The sequence below is a fragment of the Clarias gariepinus genome, chromosome 8, assembly GCF_024256425.1.
Source record: "Clarias gariepinus isolate MV-2021 ecotype Netherlands chromosome 8, CGAR_prim_01v2, whole genome shotgun sequence".
NCBI lineage: Eukaryota > Metazoa > Chordata > Actinopteri > Siluriformes > Clariidae > Clarias > Clarias gariepinus.
Window position 1 is genome coordinate 15,693,531 of NC_071107.1, and position 19,350 is coordinate 15,712,880.

At 38.8% G+C, this 19,350-nt stretch overlaps 1 protein-coding gene across 3 annotated transcripts in view; it reads left to right on the forward strand.

Annotated features, from left to right (window-relative positions):
• Positions 1-19,350, forward strand: part of slc24a3 (solute carrier family 24 member 3) — a 94,536-nt gene that overhangs the window by 30,583 nt on the left and 44,603 nt on the right. Inside the window, exon 1 of one of the 3 annotated variants that reach the window (XM_053502363.1) lies at positions 8,501-8,645. The exons of the other annotated variants lie outside the window; for them this stretch is intronic. The gene's annotated coding sequence lies outside the window, so the exon portion shown is untranslated. Of the gene's footprint in view, positions 1-8,500; positions 8,646-19,350 lie in introns of those variants that run through there. 3 annotated transcript variants of the gene reach the window in all.

Below are 19,350 nucleotides of genomic sequence, written 5' to 3' on the forward strand. Positions count from 1 at the left end.
AAAGAGCCACCTGAGCAGTCATTTTTGGATATCATGCTTGTGGCTTCAGGCTAACAGGATAACAGAACATGCTGGGAGTAGGCTGCTGTGAGCACCATGACTGGCACATTCCTCTCTCAATAATGATACCTTTAATTACCAAAAACACTGGACTGGTGTGTGTATCAGAGAGTGAAAACTGAGATATTCATGTCACATCATACCTCTTGGGGATTATGGTTCCTGTATCGACACAGTAAGACATTTACAATTCAACAGTGGGTGTAATTTGATGACAGTGCTTCTGATTATTGCAATAAGACATATCTCCATTCATCATCCAAGCTACTACAGTACAATACTACGGTACATGTTTCAGATCAACAGGATTCCCATTCTTTGGATTCTGTATAAAATCAGCTCTCCTCATGCTTTCACTGAAAAGAATAATTATTAAAAGAGCATTCAGTGTACAGTAAGTAAGGTCTCTGAGATAGTGTCTCACATACACTTTGAATTGATAGCACAGGTTCAGATCACAGGGATATGATAAATTATAATCTACTACAGGAGATAATATACTTCAAGACATGCAAGATTTATGCCATTTTAATAGACATTTGTCGATATGAATAATTTTTTAAGAGGGGATATATCTCTTATTCCAGGACATTTTGATTTGTCTCACTGTTTGGCCTGGTTTGGGTCATCTGTTTTGTTTGGACATGTTTCATATACCTTGGCAAGTTTGGGCTGGAAAGCTCTATGGAAAAGTAATTTGTTCAGTTTCCTAATTCAGATTTAGAGACTTTTGATCCCAGCATGTGTTAATAGCCTACATTTCAGGGATGTTTTTAGGCCAGTTTAAGGGGGCTTTAACGCCCCCCTCCCAAACTGGTGTTATTTATGAATACAAATGCATCATGAACTTAAATCAATAGATTATTATATTCAGTCCTTATTATTCAGTGTCCATGCTTTTTGAAATTCACAAAAAGTGTGATAGCCAGATGCTAGACCTTGGAGAGTGCTGCTGCTTATCTAAGCCAGCTTTTCCCTTGGCTGTGCTTCTCTATCTGTAACCCAGTGAAGTTGTGACAGGAAGTTGGCTTAAAACCCATAGATAAACATAAGGTCTTTTTGAAATCCTTATCAAGCTAAAAATGTGCACAGTACTAATGTTTATGTGATAATTTGTGGCAAATTACTGTAGCTAGCTATCAAGTTTTTGTTGGTTAACTGTTTCTTAGTTAAACTTTAAGTTTGTGAACTAAATAAAATAGAATAGATACGAGACACCCCTGAACTCATCCTTTCTTTGTGTTTATTAGCAACTTGCAAACCAACTAGGTGCATACAAAACAATATCACTAATATTACTAATATGGCCAATAGGAAAGGAAGCGCGGAGAGGGCAGCAGTCATACACTGGAATGGTACGTATCGATCGCACCTAGTGTAAAAGCAGCTGCCTGTGGTAGGATGTAATAATCTGTAACGCTATGTGACCTTTTCTTTGAAATAACATTGTAAATAGTAAAATCCATTTATTTCTTTCTATTTCTAATTGTTCAAACATTATTAATCACTTTTGGCAAAATTCAGTATTTGATCAAGAAATTTTATCACGTAATGCTGATTGTTCAATTGATTTATTTATTTTTTTTACAGAAAAATGTCTTAATTTTTCCTGCTTTTACACATGACTAGGAGACATATTTGGTAAAAACCTTGAACTGCCAGGAATTGAAGTAATGAACATGACTTACACGTCAAACATAATCATATAAGCATCAGTCAAACAGAGTGTAGTCGATTATTAACCCAATCCCAACCAGTTTTGTGCAGCGTAACTTGTTATTTAATCATTGTCCATTCATTCATCTTCTTTACCGCTTATCCTGTACAGGGTCATGCGCCTAATCCAAGAAACTTTGAGCACGAGGCAGGGTACACCCTGGACAGGAGGCCAATCTATCGCAGGGCGCATACACAAACACACACACACACACACACAGTTTGGGATTTTGCATGTCTTTTGGACTGTGGGTGTCACGGTTGTATTGGGGTTGCAGGTGACGCATAAGTGCAGAGGTTAAGACTATAAGATGTTTTAATATAATATAAAGAAAACATAAACAGATTTTACACAGGAACGAACTGAGCATAAACCTATAATAACAAGAGCAAAAACATGAAGCATGGCAAAAGGCAGTTTAACCAACTTGAAGTTCAACAAATGAAGTTCAAAACCAAAAGTGTCTTAGGTTGCCGGGCGCCCTCTAGTGGTTAACCCTGACAGTGGGAGGAAACCAGAGTACCCAGAAGAAACACACCAAGCATGGGGAGAACATGCACACTCAACACACACAGACCCAAGACAGAAATCAAACCCTCAACTCTGGAGGCCCCGGTCCTAACCACTACGCCACCATGCCAGCCTTTATCATTGTAATGATTATTACAAAAAAAAAAACTCTTTCCAGTTGTGTTGGACTAATGGCACTTAGTTATTAACCTAGTTAACCCAGTGTAAGTATGTATCCAATGATGTAAACTTTAAAGCACTTTTTGTAAGTCGCTCTGGATAAGAGCGTCTGCCAAATGCCTAAATGTAAATGTAAATGTATTACAATACTCATTCTGCAATGATAATTCTTAAACTAAATTTCGAATATAATTACAAGTTCTAGTCAAATTTAAGGTTATATTTAAAAATGTTATTTAATATAGCCATAGAGATGGAGAGACAAAAATCTGAAAGAGTATGCTTGATGAAGGTTAGATCAAGCAAAAGATGAATGGGAGCTTTCAGTAGCAATTAATGATGAATTAGTTTGCATTTTAATTTGGATTCCTTGCCTATTTAAAGAATTGATATTTCCTTAACATATGCTCATTGGTGAGAAGATACTGCATAACTAATTAAGATTCACTTATGAAATTTCGCTGTGACCATGAAGTTCTGTTTTTTTCCAAGTTTTTAAAAACATTTGCAAAAGATGTAGTGAAAGAGTAAAACAACACTTTCTGATTACATTAATGGATACTGGATCAATCTTTACATTATACATATTTAGAAAGGGGTGAAATGATTGCTTAACTTTATTAGTGGTGCTTGCGAAGCACTACTATTATCTCATCGGCTTTTTTCTTCTTCTTTTTCTTCTTTCATACAAAAGTTTGGCGCGTAACTAGTCCCGCACCATTTGTCGGAAACCCATGAATGAGGTGTCAAATTATGCACCTAATTCAGGAATGGGGTCTTTCTAAGGGATAGGCGGGAAAATGGCCCTAAAAGTCGTCCCAAATAGTCCCATAGAATTAACATTGAGAACAACTTCGGATTGTAGCGAAGAGTGGAAATTTTATGGAAACGTAAAATTTACCACACATGACTTGGTTTGCAACGCGTGTCAGAAAATACCGTGGCATAAGTTTTCTCCCCCGGGGCAGAAGAGGTGCCCAAATTTGCCCCATTTACTTAGAATAGGGGAAAAATCCCATAGACTTAACAGTGATACCAACCAAGCGCAGAGCGAGAATTTGGTAGAAATCTCAACTTTAACATTTGAAGAGGCTTGCAACCTGTGTCAGAACATACGCCGCAAGAGGGTATAGGTTTTACCCCCGGGGTGCAAGAGGTGGCCAAATTTGCCCCATTGACTCATAATTAGGAATTTGGTGCGTTACTATTTCTGTACTGTTTATCGTAAACCCATAAAAGAGGTTGCAAATTGTGCGGGTCATTCGGGAATGAGGTAGTATGACTCTTGTAAAGAGGTGGGGGTTAAATTGCCCCCACAGGGGGCAATTGTATCACGTTAAAAATCCCATAAATTTAATATTGACAAAAAATTTTGACGGATTTTAGGTGCTGAAATTTGCCCCATTGACTTATAATGGAGATTTTGGCACGTATAGTAAGTAGTCCTTTACCATTTGTCATATACACATGAAAGGTGTGTCGTTTGGCTTATTCAGGAATGGGGTGCTTGACATGACTGTTTGTTTTTGGGGGTGGGTGGGAAATTGCCCAAGCAGGGGGCAATTACCATATAATGGTAACTTCCATAGGAACTTTGAAACTGAAAGCCTTGAGCTAAAGGGACTGCAGTTTCTTTCTCCTGGGTGGGGAACAGGAGATAATTGATAACTGAAGCAGCACTAAAAAGGTGACATTCCCGTGAAGGAGGTGGGGAGTAGGTTATGGCGTACTCGATCCAGGGGAGAAAACGACTCCAAGAAGCCGTGTCCGGTGAAACCATGGCATCTCTGTGATTTTCCTCATTCTTGGTTCATGCACTTGGTTTGACCATTGCACTGAGGGTGGAACCCCGATGAGAGGCTGGGTGTGGAGCCAATTAGACCCTAAAAGGCCTTTTAGAATTGTGCCAAGAACCTGTCTGAGACAATGGGAGACAAATTGATCGACCACTTTTAGAACACATTTTGTTATCGGACTGTGGAAACCCAGTCACAGAGTCAAAGGAAATATGTTACCAGGGAAATGGGAAATGTAGAGGGGTCTTAGGAAGCTCTCAGAAGAGGAGGATTTGTTGTCTTGTTTCTGCAGCAGATGTCACAGGATGCCACAAAGCTTTCTACATCCTTCCTGATGGTTGGCCACCAGAAGCATTGATGAAGCAATGAGAGGGTGCAGGTTGGCGGGCTGACAGGCTATCCTGGCGTTGTTGCCCCAGTTCAAGACTTGGAGGGCAGAGGGTATCGGACTTGATGTTCTTGCATCGATATGACAGCGTGAAATTGAATCCTGAAAAGAATAGTGACCAGTGTCTAAATAAAAGACAGTAAAGAGAAATTGCTAACAGGTGCATTGCGGCAAGGCAATAGGCAAGCATAAACATCTTAAGCACTTTACCAAGGACCACATGGTAATGGCTAGAAAACTGGGACAGAGCATCTTAAAAAGGGTAGGTCACTGTGTACTGTCCTGGTATACAGTGTTTAGTACCCACCCAAAGTGGTCCAAGGATGAACAACACTAAATTGGCAAAATAGACATGGGCACACAAGTTCATTGATGTGACTGCAGAGTGAAGGGTAGCCCATCTGTGAGCTAGTACATCTGGTCATCTTTAAGATGTACTGTTGCTACTTAATGCTAGCTATAACTGTCAGAGCATACAATTCATTGCAGTTTGCAGCGTATGATGAAATGTAGCTACAGACTGGACTTAGTGTCCATTGCCAAGAGTAAAATGCTTCTAGAATATGCTATTTTTACAATCTTTTGTAGGAGTACCATATATAAAAACATTTCACTAATATTCAGACAATCCCTGCTGTCACAAAACCTGTAAGGGATTGCAAGCTCATGGCTTAAGTTTTAAATATGCACATACACATGCACAGACCAACCACTAAAATTATAAATATTATAACCTGGATACTCTGGCTGTGTACTTTCCTCATAATGCCAACAACTTCTTGCACTTCACATGGCCTCATAGCTGTCTTTAAAAAGCCTGACGTCTCATCTGCAAATTGGGATTGATTTTCTATTAAACTATGGCAATAAATCATAGCAGACAGAGCATCTCATTACTGCAGATTTTCAGCAATAATGAAGCGGGTATTAATTGACTGAACATATTTGAGCTGTCCCTCTGGGAAGTGTAGATAGATACCCAAGGGTAGTGCTTCAAGGGAGGCACTTATTTAGGGAAATTGAATTCACCTTCAGGTCAGATAGAAAAACATCACAAAGCTGTAGATATTGAAATCCATGAACTCTAAAATTTCCTTTTGCGTAAAATATTCGAATCACCCAACAGATACTATTGTTCTTTTTAGAAACAGAGCCCTTTGTAATCTTCGCTGTTTTTCAGGTCGGTTGTAACTTATAACACTAGTAAAGTTTGGCTGGAAAGAGGGGAATAGTTCAAACCAATTAAAAGCATGCATGCGTAGAGGGAACTCTACCCACGACTCACTACTAGGTTCAGAAGTGTTAATCCTCTGTGTATAATTACACAGAGTGCAGGACTATGTGTATATGTGTGCATAGGCGTGCACCCTGTGTAAGAGAATAAGAGCATTTCCATGCACACAAAATGAAAATAATATTGGGACTAAATGGCTAAAAGCCATAAGAAAACCAACTGTTTGTTAGGATTGTCAAGAGAAAAACAGCTTCAGAATGCTAGGGAGCATAAAGATTGGATAATGGACCAGTGGAAAAAGGTCATGTGGTCTAACCCATCCTGGAGTGATGGGCGTGTCAGGGTAAAAAAGGAATGGCATGAAGAGATGCACCGATGGTGCATAGTGCCAGCGAGCCTCTGGAGGTTGTGCTATGATGTGGGGTTGCTTCTGTTGCTCAGGTCTACTTTCAGCAATGATATGTAGCAATAAAATTAAGTAAGCTGGTGACCTGATTTTACTGCGTGACTAGGTTATCCTGTCAACACATTTTTACTTCTTCGTTCTCAGGGGTTCAAATTGTCAAAGGGAGGTCCTGGGAGCATAAGGAATATTTGTCACAAATAAATTGGACACCACATTGCGTGCTGTGAGCAAGGTGACATAAATCACTGTGGTCAAATAAAATATTATTATGCTGCTAAAAAAAGGAAATATTACACGTTAATGGGTATTAATATGTTCATCACTGATGGCTAAATTTCTTGTTAACCATCATCTGATAGTTTCTATGGATGGATAGTTCCGTCTACGTGCCACCCGGCACATCTGGCTATACTTCTGGTGTTTCTGTGGCAGTTATTTACAGGGTCGGGTTGCCAGCTCAATGCCAAATGTATCTGCGAACTTGGGGTGAAGGACATTACTCAAGGTACCGATCCACCCCTCACCCCGATAGTTCCGATATGCATTATTAGGCAGTCCGAGTGCCGAAGGTACCACACCTGTGCTGATATCCAGCACAACAGCATGAACAACCTTGAATGTGCTATTGTGACAAATGCCATTTATTATCAACAGATTATGATCCTGCACACCTGCACATTTATGCACATTTATATTTATATATTTTCAAACACTTCTATTTCATTTCTTGGCTTGTTGCACATAAGTCACTTTAAATAAGACACTTTCATGCATATTTGCACCCCTACCTGCTCGCCCCCGAGTTAAATTCCAAATAGTGTTAAGAGCTAGTGTGCTACTGTAGATTGTACAATCACCTTGTCCACACACCAAAATAGTGCCCTTGATTGTTCATGACCAAAAATAGAAAAATTTTAATGCAATTAAAATATGGCACTAAAGAATACAATTAACATTTTTACATTTTAAATAAAATGTTTTTTTTTTTATGAAAATTTAGGTTAGAAATGTACACAAAATGAATATAGATTTATATAAATTGCACAGAAAAATAGAATGTACAAAATAAGAATGTAAACTGTGAGGTATAAAAGTGTAGAAATGTAAAAAATATGGTGTGTGGGTATGACAGCAGCAGTATGATTGAAACATCAAGTATAAGAATATACTGTATGTGTGTCAGCAGCAGTGTGATTGTCCATGTCCCAAACTGCAGGTTAGTCCTCAGTTATGTACAAATGAGCATCGTGCAAACAAGAACAAGAACTGTGCGAATGATGTGCTACATCATAACTTCGTAATGCAGTAACACAGTCTGAAACAGAGTGATACAAGTAGTTAAACGGTTTTACTGTGCTTACGGTTTCACCACTCGTTGAATGGCTGTGGTCCAATCAGGCTGCTCACTCGGAACTTACCCTTGCGTAATAATGCTTGTCAGCCTTTTTGTGACATTTAGTCAAAGGTCCTTGGGTGAAGCTCACTCAAGAAACTGGCTAAGATGATGCCACGCGCGGGAAAGGCTTCATCTAGAATCCTGTTAAGAATTTCAAGTAATTTGTGTTTTATATGTGGAATATTAAATAGTAAATATTTACTTTATTCTTTTCTTGCTCAAAGCATAATTCAAAAGTAAATTCCATCTTAATATGTTAATATTATAAGGATTGAATCCTATTGAAACTGTGTTCTGTTATAAAATCTTCTGCATTGACTTTTCCCCCATTACGCTGATGGAAAGCACCCTCAGCTGTTTCGAAACAACTGGTTGATAGCTGCATATTTTTAATCTGCTGATACCAATAATCCGCTTTATTCTTGGTTTCTGGCAAAACAAAGCCAGGCCCGGCAGCTAGTCATCCGCAAACTCCGATTGGAAACTGCTTCGCTTTCCTCCATCCAGCTTGAAAAAGCTTAAAATTTGCACAAATCTTATTTCATACATTTCACGGGTAAGTTGCTCCATATATCTACACTGCCTTTCATACACTGCCTTCAAGCTTCATTTGGTCAAAGACAACCAGTCTAATCCCTTGTGTGTTAGTGAGGTAAGGCAGTAATGGCTTGCAGAAGAGCACTCACTCATAACTAATGCAACACTTGATGGAGGGCTTGTCTTTACAGCTGCTTTATTCTTCTGCCTTGTTTTTTTCTGTGTTTATTTTTAGCTCGGCTGTTGGACGTTTTGTGCTCCGCTGCTGCATTGATGCACATGTGCCCAGTTTAGCCCCTCCTCTCTCCCAATAGACTGCAATACTTTAGTGGGTGATGTCATCATCGCTGCTTCTGGGACACTTGAGTTGACTGGGATTATGTAAGCTGATGTTTTCAGCTAGGAGAAAGCCATGACATCAGTAAGGGATCAGAAAATCTGAGCTTGCTTGCTACTAAAGCGAGAATTAATGTATTCTGATTAGTGTTGTTTATGCATCTGTTTATTTTCTTCTCTGTGCAACTGAGCTGATTGTGTAAGATGGCGTGTCCTGGTTGAATGTGTGTGTGTGTGTGTGTGTGTGTCCTAGGGAACATGTGCCTGGCTAAATAGCTGTGTGTGTGGTTGAATACTACATCATATCTTGATTAAACATGCAAAAAAAAGGAATTTGAAAACCTTCATATTTTATATTCACCACATTTTTCAACACATTGGGGAAAATATATATATATATATATATATATATATATATATATATATATATATATATATATATATATATATTCCCCCTAAGAAAGCTTAATAACAACTTAAATGTTGCTGCAAACAGAGCTGTAAGTTAAATAGTGTCAGCTGCCATCCAGCAATATGGACCAAGTCCTACTGAGTGTTTTGTTCATTGCTTGACTGAGCGTGCTTCAGGGGTAGCAGGCTGTGGAGCACTGTAATCTCTTTACGTCTCAGTTCAGGGCTCATGTTCCAAGCCACCATAGCTGTAGCAGCTGTAAGCTGGACTCTATATGCGCAATTCAAGGATGAGTACACTAGTCAATTATTAACACTTTCTGCATAATGTTGCCAGGCCTCCCTGGATAGTGTATTTTTCCTGCTTTTACACTGGTAGTGGTTTCTGTCATGGAGCCATTAGTGTCCATATTGTGTATGTGTGTGTGTTTGTGTGTCTGTATCTGTCTCGTACATGTTCTTGCTGTTCCTGTCATTACACTGTTGTGTGTATCCCATGAGGGCCTCTCATTTTTCCCTTTGTGGTTTACAATGTTCTGTACTGTTTATAACTAAACACCATGGTGTTAATACTTAATGATGCTTAGTAGCTTAATGAATTATTACATATACATCATTAGTGTTAGAGTACAACTGTTCAGTGAGTGCAGGGGAAATGCATAGTTCATTATAACAAAAAATGAGAAAAGCATAAATATTCCTGTGCCTGAAGTAGAATTGTGTGTGTGCTACAGGAGCATATAGGTGCAGAAAGCAACATAAGAGTTCTTCGCCAAGGGAACTATACAGTGCAGTCATTGGAAATTCTTTTACTATTAACTTTTCTTCCATGTTTTGGCCCACAAAACGAGAGGTTGCTACATTTATTAGTTTTTTTTTTACATATATACTGCATCAAATTAAATAGTACAAAGCAAATAAAAAAATGGTGAATGGGGGTATACAGTACTGTATATACATCCAGTGAGGTATATTTATGATTTATATATGTCTAAAATGAAAAAAAGTGATATAATTGGCAAAAAATCTGAGTGCATCAGCAATATATTTGAATATTGAGGATTTTTTAAATATAATTGTTTAATTCAGAATGTAAAACTTTGTGTAGGTTCCACTTGTGCTGTTGTGGCATGGCTCCACAAGACCTCTGTGGATGTGCTGTGGCGTCTGGCACCTGGTTTTTGGCAGCTGATGTTTTGGTGATATGGGTTGCCGGCTTGGCCCTCTGTGGATTGGACTTGTTTGTCTGGCGCATCCCACAGATGATCGATCATTTGAGTTTTACCTTTTGAATTAGATTACAAAAAATAATATTTACATTTTTAGAGATGCACTGCTTGTACAGTGAGGTAGCTCAGTATATATTAGTGGGGAATATGTACTAAACATCTGTAATATGAAACAATGTACAAGAGAATATTGAGCTAAAAGATTGTGGGCAGCAAACTGTGAAGATTGTGATAGGTGGTGCACTGAGTGAGTAAATAAGTGACTTTGATTGTGTGAGTGAGAAATGTCATATGTATACAGAGCAGAAATTGCAGTTGTATAGTCTTTATAGCTGTTCCTAGATCTATATGGAAATATAAAAGTATCCCGCCTATCCCACATTTTTGGCAATGTCATAATATTAATATTTGTGATGAATATAATCACTTGATTCTTTTCTGAGAACATCATGCCTAATTTCACATATAGCAAGCAACTGATTGGACATTAATATATTTCTAGCAATCATTTTATTTGCCCTTTTTCTTATTGTTAAATATTAATGATACACAGCATATTTACTTTAACTTCCAATGCATTCTGAAACATTTTGAACATTCTCTAAAACTTTAGACTAAAAGCCACTTACAATATGTATTTATATATTTTAAATAGTTAGCTTGTTGTTCTATCGAAAGTTGTAATAATAATAGATATAGTGCGACGTGGAAGCTGGAGGGTGGTTAAGGCTGGAGGAGATCTCTGCAAAAGGCGGGGTGAGATTGCAAAGGGCTTAGAATGTTAGAAGTAATATTTGATAGTCTGTCCGCTGAGACAAGGAGCCAGTGAAGGTCAATAAGCAGAGTTAAGACATGTACAGTGGATTCGGTATGTGATTTAATTCGAGCTGCAGGGTTCTGGATCAGTTGATATCGATGGAGGAATTTTTTGTGAACTCCAGATGTTACAGTAATCAATGTGAAATGTGACCAGAGCACTAAGGAGAACTTCTTTTACCATCCTGTTTTAGATCAGTGCGTAATCTGGAAATTTTTCACAGATGGAAAAAGGCTATCCTGGACACATTGTTTATGAGCTGTAAAGGAGAGAGTGTTGTCCAGAATAACACCAAGGCTCTTAACATGTGTGGAAACGGGTATGTTGCCACCAGCGATAATACACACTTTTCAGTGCTTGCCACTAGGCACACAGTCAAGAGGGAAATTAACGGATTTATGAATAAGGAACACAGGCGTGAATAAGAGCACACATCACTGGGGATTGCTTTTATTTATTTTTTTATTTATTTATAATAATCCAGGAAGAGTCAGTTGTAGTAGGTCTTGTGTACAGTTCATGTGGAGTTGACATTAGGTGGGAATACCTTTGTACCAAAACATGCTATTTACAATGTGACATCATAACAGTGCATAACGGAACACCAGCTGCTGTAGCAAAGTGGGTTGATACGCTAGTGTAGTTGGCTTTGGAGCAACACTGCTAATTTCACTGCTAAACGGCACTGAAGTGTGTGTGGGGGGGGGGCAATTAAAGTGATACTAAATATGTCATCCTAATAATAAAAGATCCTTAGTTTCACTATTAGTTCACTTACCAGCATGTTTTAGAAAAGTAGAGAAATCGTAAAATATGTAACCCCAATACAAAAAGAAAATTGTGTAGGACGACATTCACACACACACTAATGTAATCACTGCTGTCTAGCTCACTAGATACTTTTGTGTGACTTTAACAAGGAACCTATCTAATGACACTTGCTATCACCTCCTTTTGAGGATTTCGCAGACATTTCATTGTTGCGGACACAAAATTTAAAAGATGCTTTACGCGCTGCTTTAGTAAACAGCATATGCATGCATGGATGTTGACTATATACAAGTGACGCACAAGCAATAAGTCCGAGAATGGAAGACCCGCAATGTGAGATACAGAACCATTGACTCAGTTGTGATCGCGTGACGCTTAGCAGACACAGTGTTTCTCATAGTGCAAAACCTCGCCTCTTTATCAAGTTTAAATTTATTACATTTTTTGTATACTTTTTTTGCTTAAACACTCACAGACCAAGTTACTCGCAACCCTGTACAAGGTAGGGAAATTAATAATTATGAATACAGTTTTTCAGTTGAACAGATAAAACATTCAAAACAAATACAAAAATGGTTGATTTTTATTTTTTAAGAAGCCTAACCAGATAGCTTTACAGGGTTTCTGGTTAAGACTAGAGGTGTGGATCATTATTAGAATTCCGCAGCACGAAAAAAGACTATTCCCAGCAGCCCTGTGGGGATTTTTTTTGTGTTTTTGAGGTCACAGCAGTAGGGTTTGCTTTTCTCAGAAACAGAAAAAAAAACTTTGTGGTTTAGACTACACCCACTTCTAGTTTAATTCTAAATACATATATGGGGGGCAGTCATATGATTTTTATTATCTTATGAAGAAAACTAAAAATATTTGATCAAATTATTTAATTATTATTGTAATTTCGCCGGAAATTAGTACAATCATTAACATTACTTTTAGTTAAAAAAAATCCTGCCGTATAGTTCCACACAATTCCGCTAGAGGGTCAAAACTAAAATGGCGCACCTGAAAAATTTGAGAAATGAAAAGAGAAATGAAAATTAAAAAAAAATTATTGTGCCTTCTTCATGACAACATAAAACAGTGAAAATTAGGGCGACTTGGAGTATGAAATTTTGCCTCATCTGCCTCCTCCCCCAACCTCGCACCAGTAACTTCTTCTTCTTCCATCACTTGAAGAAACCACTTTGTGATGGGCGTTTAATGATGACGAGGTAAATTTCAAAGTGGATTTTTTTTCCTAAGAGCCAAAAAGAAGGCTTCTTCAAAGACGGTCTCCACCAATTCATCCATCCTTTGGAGAAGGGTGTTGCCTAAGGTGGAGGATATGTAGAAAAGAACTGAGCTCACGACCGACGTTCGTTTTCATTACATTATTTTTTCTTAACAATAATAAAAATGTTTTTGACTGGCTCTCTTATAGATATAAATAATTTGAGCACATATGAGAAAATGGCACGGCATTACACCCATGTCTACGTAATGACAATGATGTCATGTTAGCAATGGTGCAATGTAACTAACTACGAATATTTTGTTGCTGTACTTAAAGGTCCTACACATCATATTTTTCATTAAATGTTAATATGATCTTTAGGGTCCTAATGAAAAGTTTGTATTATACATTAATTAAAAATTCAAAAGGATTGTGTAAAAAAAACACTACTTTTACCTGGTAAAAACTAGCTCTGTTCTTAGCAACCTGTTTCAGTACATGCTAATTTAAATGCTCATGACCTCTGCTGAGCCCGCCCCCTATGTGGGGCGTGACACGTAGGGTATAGCCATGGAAGTGTAGTCCAGTGCGGGCAATGCTTTGGACTGCATTACCCACAAAGCATTGCCCACAACGCAGTGCTTTGTGGGTAATGCAGTCCAAACTGGAAAACTATGGAATATGGAGCCCGAGCCTGTTTTCTTCAGTCGTTTTTGGTTTGATTTAAGTACGGAACCTACGCGGAAGTTTGTAATATCGCCTGACAACGCAGAAATTAAAAGAATGGACATGCATCGACTCGATTTGTCTCTCATCACTGCATGGGCATGAATTAACGGGCTGTTGCGCTGCCGCGAGCAACAACAACATAAAGCGGAGAAGCTTACTGAGAGAGATACGGACGCTATGTGTTTACTGATGTGTTTACATGACTTCTTAATCTTCAACAGACATCGTTATAAACCATCTAACGTTACAAAGGTAAGCATAATATAGTTTTCCGACTACGTACACAGTTTGCAACTAGACAATCACCTTAATGCATTGTTTATTATAAACGGGCGATTAGGGATTATATAGAGTCGGATGTACACAGAGAAGAAGCCATAACCATGTTGTATGAGAGTATAAGTTAACTTACACTCCGCATTCATCGTGATTATTAGAAAAGGCGATCTGCAAAGAGTCATAGTAAAACGAATTACACTCACCGAGCCTGTTGAAGATGAAGCAGAAACACGAAGCGTTAGTACAGATCCATTTTTTAGGAACAGCTTCCTAGTAAAACCTTCTTTATATTGACCCGCGTTTATAAAGCAGTCTGGTGAAAAATGATTATCGCAAACATGAATGCATTTAGGTAAATCGGCGGGGACGTTAGCTTCAAAAACTAAATTCAGCCACTGCGTCCTCAGTGGCTCAGATACCTAACCCTAGGTAGGTACCCTAGGTCACTAACCCTAGGTAGTGAATGACGACTGCTGTGTTCGCTATTACACCCAACTACTGTACACAACACTCGCTTAGGCAACATTTTGCTCCAGCGGCGAAAAACAATGGCCGACAGCTTCTTCTCACTTGGGGCGGGTCTTTGCTAAAACACCAGTGTCAATCAACTTGTGTAGGAGCGTCCTCTGTCGGTGTGGCGTCACATCGACAGGCATTTGTGATTGGCCTGATTTCAGAAGGGGGATGTTACTGTAATAAACGAAAAGAAAACCACTGGGCGGCTCTTTATCATCGTAGAGTGGTTGTGTACGCACTCTCCTAACACACAGTTCAGTCCAAACAGCTTAAAATAGTGCATGTAGTGCTGTATGACCCCTTTAAAAAGAATTGTCTGTCTATTGCCTGTCTGTTACCAACTGCCAAGCACAGAGGTATTGTGTTGTTGTCACAGTGAAATCAACATTGACTGATAACATCATAAAAGAATCTGTTGCACATTTTACAACTCCGGTAACAGGCCATGACCACCCTGACTACAGAAGTGAATTAAGATAACATACCTGTGATACATACCTGTGGCATACCATGAAATAGTTAGGTGTATTGGATTAAAAGGGCCTTCCTACCAGATTGAAGTGCCTCTTATGCCTCCGGTCACTGAAGTCACTGAAATTTATACAATATATTACAAAAATCATTAATACAAAAATTCCTCGTTTAGTCTGAAAAAGCACATCAAGGTAATTTGTATTAATACAGTGGTACCTACGAAATAAATCAGTACTGGAGGATCATAACCCTATGCCTAAAGGCAAAAATTTGTATTGTGAAACGCATTTTTCCATAAGAAATATGAATATAAATATATTAAATATGTTAAATTTAAATATAAAACCAATTAAAACATTTGGAAAAGACATGTGAATAAAGTTATATATGAAATAAGAAAGAAATAGACCTTTAGCCTCACTTTATCCTTTATCCTTAATTTATGATTCCTCCTGGCACCTGCTGCTTTAAAGAACGAAACTGAAAGTGGCTCCCTTTTATATATATACTACCGTTCAAAAGTTTGGGGTCACTTGCAAATTTCTTTGTTTTTGTTAAGTGATTTATTTTCTACATTCTACAACAATACAGGGAATTTCAAAACTATAAACTAACACATATGGGATTAGGTAATTACATAACAACAACAAAAACAACAGTTGTTATTTTAGGACACAGAGGTCAGCCTTTCTGTAATAGTTCTTGCAAGAACAGTATTGTCAAGTGCATTTGCAAAATCCGTCAAGCACCATAATGGAACTGGCTCTCATGAAGGCCATCCCAGGAGGGCGAGACCAAAACCTACCTCTGCTGCAGACGAGAAGTTCATTTAGAGTTATCAGCCTGAAAAATGACCAATTAACAGCACCTCAGATTAGAGGCGTTATGAAGTCTTTACAGAGCATAAGTAGCAGAAATAACTTAATATCAACTGTTCAAAGGAGATTAATGCATTTTTTGGACGCCTTCAGCATTTCTTTACAATGTAGAAAGAAATAAAAATCAAGAACCATCATGGAGTTAAAAAGTGTTCTAAAACTTTTGAACGGTAGTGTATATATGTGTGTATATATATAATTAATTTTTTTTTTTTTTTTTTTTTTACTGATGCAAAAATGTTTTAAGCGGCTCCCGGACATATGCGCAATTTATCCAGATTTTGGTTCGGCACAGTTCTGTCATTTGTATGCCGAATGTTTCGTATGCCAAGACAAAGCGCTTTTACAATTTTAGTACCACTATATTGATTTAATTCAGCCACACTGTTGATTGTTATCTAACTTAGATAGTTAGTTATTCAGATGTTCAGATATCTGGCAGATTTGCAGATTTTTCACTACATCACTGATTTTTTTTTTTCCCCCTGCAACTTATTCCAAATGTGATGCTTAAGAAGGTGTCGAAACCATTATATATTATGCTGTAATAGGGAGGAAGGACAATAAATTCATAATTAAAATAATAAATGCTCACTTTTTTTTACTTTCGCTCACAATACTTATGTACATTTGATATCAGAAAGTTACTTTTGATAATTAAGTTATGTTAACCATGGTTTAAAATTTTTGGAATTTTTATTTCAATAGGAAAGTGTTACTTTTGCCCATCGATACTCAAAGCGTATTTAAATAGGATCTTGTTTTTGCCATACTGCTCAACTCTAACTAAAGCTCACTTACCTATTTTGAAATAAATTAATTAAATACTTGTTGTTTTAAAAAGTAATCGAACCAGATATAAGTATTGAGCATCTTTTTAGTTGCTTAACGCTGTCAGTGAGTTATAAGCATCAGGGAAACCTACAGTCCTCCAGACCTGCGATGCTGTGAAGGCCGTCTAATGATGTTACTCATTCATTCAGTCCTACCGTACACACATACACTGTTTCACTTTGTCTGTCCTGTCTGCCTTTCTGTGTTTGCTTTCTTCTTTCCTCTCGTGAGTCTCTGGGGTCCAGAGAGCTTGAAAAGTCAATAAAACACCTCTGATGAGTCATGAGGAACACACAACGTGCACAGTCTGAGAGAAAGAAAGAGAGCGGGTGAGAGAGAGAGAGAGAGACAAAGGAAGGAAAATGACGCCATAAGGAGGTTTCTGTATCCCATTTGACCTGTCTGTTGTGCTTATTTTATTTATGCGTTGATTCTTTGGAGTCTGTCCTCATGCTGCTGCACTCACTCATGTCAGATTAGATCCATCAGTCTCTCTCCAGGCTGGTCACAGCTCAAAACAACACCTTACGCAACGGCCTGTTTTTCCGTTCCCATTCCCTCACTTTCTTTAGTGCGTTGGCACAGACCCTCCTCTTTACGAGCATTCCATCTCAATAAATGTGTTTGCAATTAAACACACAGTCTCAGTCACATTGCGGGCCCGAACTTCCCAATGCACTGTAGGGTAGACTGAATGGACAAGGTGGAGGTTTGAGCACCATACCTGTGGGGCAGTGCCACACAGGCAGGCTTGCATGTGTGTGTGTGTATGTGTGTGTGTACACATTCAGGCTGCATGGTGCTGTATGTGATTCTCTGTATGCAGAGGCAGAAAAAGCATTAGCTTAGCAATGGGCTCAGCCAATGAATTATTCAGATGTCCACATTTAGAATTCCTCTAATCTTTCAGTTTGTGTGTGTGTGTATGTGTGTGTGGGAGAGAGAGGCTATGTTGTTAAATGTTCCCACAATGTATAACCCAGTAAATGGGAATGGAATGGGATACAAAAGATGGGATACAAAGCACACGAACATGCAGCACATGGCTCCCATTGTGAAGATGTTTGTATTTGTGTAGTTCCAATGGAAAAGCTTACCTGTTCTCAAAAGCCTTGAGCTCCCAAGGCGAAAGGCTTCACGTCAGCATGCTTAACTCTCATTTGCATTGGGAGGTGACGACTTAATCGCTTTTAATGAGTTTGAGTGCGTGTATGCCCGTCTCCAGCTAAATGCAGTTCAGTGGTTTAACCAAAGACTCTCCTCGCTAGATCAAAAGGACGCTGTAATGATGGGGTGATTATAAAGTGCTCTCACTCTCTCTCACTGCCCCAGAAATCTGGTTCCTAGAGGCTTAGGCTGGTGCTGCTGCTTTTTCTCACCACGTCCAGCAGCAGCCTGATTAAATGCCAGTATTACCATGTACCCTTTCTGCAGTCCCACCGGCAGACTGCAGCCTTTAAAATGACAGTTCTGTCCCACTAACTCCTCTTCTTCCTCCTCTCTACAAGTGTCTCTCTTTCCCTCCCTCTCTCTCTGTCCCTTTCTCCGGTTCTCACTCTCCGTGCGGACCTGACCTGATCTCTTCACTGCATGATTTATTATTCACTGCCGCATAAGCTGGCGGAAATAGTCGTGTTTCCAGGAATATGACATCTTCAGAGAGCGGGACTCAGTCCTTGGAGAGCAGGAAGACGTCTCTAAAACACAGAGTTTTATTTTAGGCTTGACGAGAGATACACACTTTGTGCGTGTGTGTGTGTGGGTGTGTGCAGAGTGCATTTGATCAGTGATTGAGGAAGTCATTACTCATTTCTGATTTCTGATTCAGACGCGAAATCGACTGCTGTGCTGTGAGCTCGACGGCCTCACTTAAAAAAAAATTATGAAATGCCTTTAATTAATGTGATATTTTTGCGTGACTCATTTGAACTGAATGTGGGAGATAAACGTTATTTGATTAGTAAAGAGGCTGTTAGTTGAGACCATTCCTGCATGAAATAAAAGATTTGACACTCACCCACAAATGGAATGTTGGGAAGATTTAATTAAGTGCTTTACTCCCACATGCGGAGGGCTCATTTTCCTGCCACTGCATTTTACACTGACTGAACAATGTTTCTCTGATGACGCAGTGCTGTACACACACACGCACACGCACAAGGAAATTTACGGATGATTACTGCTGTAAAAACAATAGTTAAATAACACGTTGGCTCACTTTTCCCTCACCTGATCCCCCTTTCATATGCCCCTCTGTATTCCTCCCTCTCCAGTTCTTGGCCTTGCAGAGTGTAGTGTGAGAGCATGGCTGGTGTTGGGGTGTGTGTTAGGATCCCTCTGGCATCTACTGGACTCATTTACCCTAGGTTACACAGTTCACTGAGAGTAATTCCCTCTCCCTCTCTATCACACACCCACACACCCACACCCACACACACACACACACACACACACCAAACATGTGCATAAAGGATAATAAGCCTGTAGCACTTTCTTTCTTCCTGCAGATATATTACATCCTCTCTGTTTAAAGAGTCTGCTGTCTCTTTGTATTACAGACATTGTTTGAATATGTTATGAGACTTTCTCTCTGTTAAAGTCTGACAAAGATTTTTATTATACCTTGACTGAAGTCTGCC